We start from the raw sequence: 2,812 nt of genomic DNA, 5'->3' as shown, positions 1-2,812 counted from the left end.
CGCCTTTAGTGCATTTAATTTTGTTTAAATATTGTTGACCAGAAACAATTTCACTTTCAGTGTTGAAACAACTATTTTTTTTTTTTGAACGACAAATTTGGATCACTGACGAACCACTGGAGTATCATCGTGCCACCAACAGAATCACCCGATCATATCCATTCTCACTAGGCAATAATGCCTATACACCAATTCAGGAGGAAACCCAATAAATCTGGGAAAAACCTCCCTTTGTGAGAATCGAACTCATGACCTAATGGTCATAAGCCTTATCTCACATCCAAGATACCACTAGGCTATAATGCCATGGCAATACTGAGGTGAGGAGCATTGGCAGTGCTGAGTTCAGCACATCAATAGTTGCTATCGTTGAGCGGTAGTGCCGAAGGTCAGGTCCATTGTTGAACCCATTAGCACTAGCTACTTATGAGACTTGATTCAGTCACAAGGATGTCAGTAGGCGCTGCTGCCGACATCATCAGTTGTTCCCGCATCAACCGACTCGCCCCTAGACCCACACCCAACCATGAGCCATGGCAAGTTACGCCTAAGTCGTGCCACTCAAACCAACCTACGAAAATACAAAGGCGGCTCTCAAGCGACTCACAATGTGCAAAGTGCGTCATCGAATCGTCACATTTGCCCACGCCACGCACGTGTGCGAGTGCGAGTTAAGGGTGTTTCGCACTCTTCGCGAAACTTGGTGTATGGTTTCATGAAACAATAAGGTAAGAGTGAACACATATATAAGCCACTTCATTTTCATTTCCTCTTACGTCCCACATTTTCAACTTCTTTTTCACAACTTTAATTTGGGTGTGGTCCCTAACTTCGAGCATTAACATCTCATTTATCTTAACCATGATTTGGACATGGTTTGACTCGTTGTAAAACCATTACAACATAGATAACAAACACACAAAATAATCTTTATATTAACAAAGGTATAGTATAAATATATTTGTCTAACCTTTAAGAAAATCACATTACACTTAGTGAAAATACTCTCATTTTCACCCATTTTCCAACAGAAAACACCCTTAATTAAATAGTTTATGTCGTTTTTTGTAATAAAAAACAATAATACTTATATAAATAAAATCCATTGTTTGAAGATCGCGTAGTAGCTACAAGCTCCTTTATTCAGTGATCTGATAGAGTATTCTAAAAACTCTCTATCGGCTTCCAAGTCGTGTAACCTTTCATAAACTTGACCCACTTCATCTCGATGTTCATTCCCCTTGTCCTGTTTTTCAGCTCATTGGAATGAAATCCTTTTGATTTTTTTTGTCGTGCCCTTGGAATGGAATTTGTTTGATAATGTCATAATGTCATCGGAACGAAAGCTGTTTTCCTTGAAGAGATCTTCAATAGTTCTTAAGTATGCAAAATGGTGTTCCTTTTCATCACTCAAAGTCAAAAGCTTCTCTTAGCCTTAATCTGTTCAAAAACTTGATAACCTTTTTTCTTCGACGTCTACTAATGATTAAAAAAGGGTGGTTTTTTTTTTCATATAAATGACTTCTCTTGTTCAGAGTCGTTTCAGTCATAGTGTCGTTCTTGATCTTCCAAAGGCATGATATAAGCTATAAACATGAGAAGCTCATTAGAAGTATGAACACTCATACGGTCAAGTCAGTCATCTATCTTTAATCATAAGCATATGTTTATATGGATAAGTGTGCTTAGTAATGTGACACATGGAGAAAGATTTGATGGGGGCGAAAGGGGGATTAGCCTCAAATTCTAGTGAGCTAGTGTTCTTTTAAAATCTTTAAGGGGTCGGGGCTGAAGCTCCCTTAGCTAGGGATGAGCTTGGTGCCTTACAAATACCGAATGGTACCGTTAGCGACAATAGCGATCCCGAAAATCGTAAAAAATGGGCACTGATACTGCAAGTCTTGGTACGGTGTGGTACGATACAATATCTGAAGTTAAAAAGAGGGTAAAATATTGTACCATACCGAAAATACCGATCCAGAAAAACATAAAAAATAGGTACCAAAATCAATCGGTACGATACGGTTCAGTGCCAGTATTTTTTGATTCCCAATACAAATTGCTCATCCTATACTAGACCGAACTTGAAACAAATACTAGCTACGATATATTTTCTATTATTTTTGTTAGTTGTAATATATTAATTATCTACTGTTAACTATTTACTATTAGATAACTAAGAGGTGCTTGGCCCAATAAAAGTGGGGAATGCCCCTTAGCCAAGTGATGACTAAGTGGGTGTTTGGGATTTATTTTCAAAAGTTCTTTTAGCCCTAAAAGTCCTTTTGAGAAGGAGAAGGAATCCAAAACATCATCTGAGAAGTCCTTTTGAAGAGAAAAGGAATCCCAAACACCATGAAATAAGTTCTTCTAGCTCCAATTATGCCTTCAATAAGTCAAAATAGAGCAGTAAGAATTTCTTGCTTATTGTTTTGAAAAGGACTTTTGAAGAAGGAGAAGTGGAAAAGGAATCCCAAACACGCCCTAATAAGGGCTTAAACCCTATTGTAGGAATTTTGGTTGATTTTAGGTGATATAAAATTATAAAGCGTGTGTCACCGTTTAAAATATGTATTATAATGGTGTGTTTTTCAAAGACTGGTAAACAACTTAAGAGCTAATAAAAGCAATGTTTTAAAAACCAGTTTTTAAGTAATACCGAGTTGGGCTCTAAAGTGGTTCAATCGATTGAACCGAGTTGTATCGGGCGGTTGAACCGTGTTACTAGTTAACCCTATAAATTCCAACCAATTCATCTCAAAAAACAATCAAATCTCAACTAGGATTCATATAACTGATCATAGTTTCATCT

The sequence above is a fragment of the Helianthus annuus genome, chromosome 12 (assembly GCF_002127325.2).
Source record: "Helianthus annuus cultivar XRQ/B chromosome 12, HanXRQr2.0-SUNRISE, whole genome shotgun sequence".
NCBI lineage: Eukaryota > Viridiplantae > Streptophyta > Magnoliopsida > Asterales > Asteraceae > Helianthus > Helianthus annuus.
The sequence above is the reverse complement of the archived record's forward strand: the minus strand, read 5'-3'. Positions refer to the sequence as shown.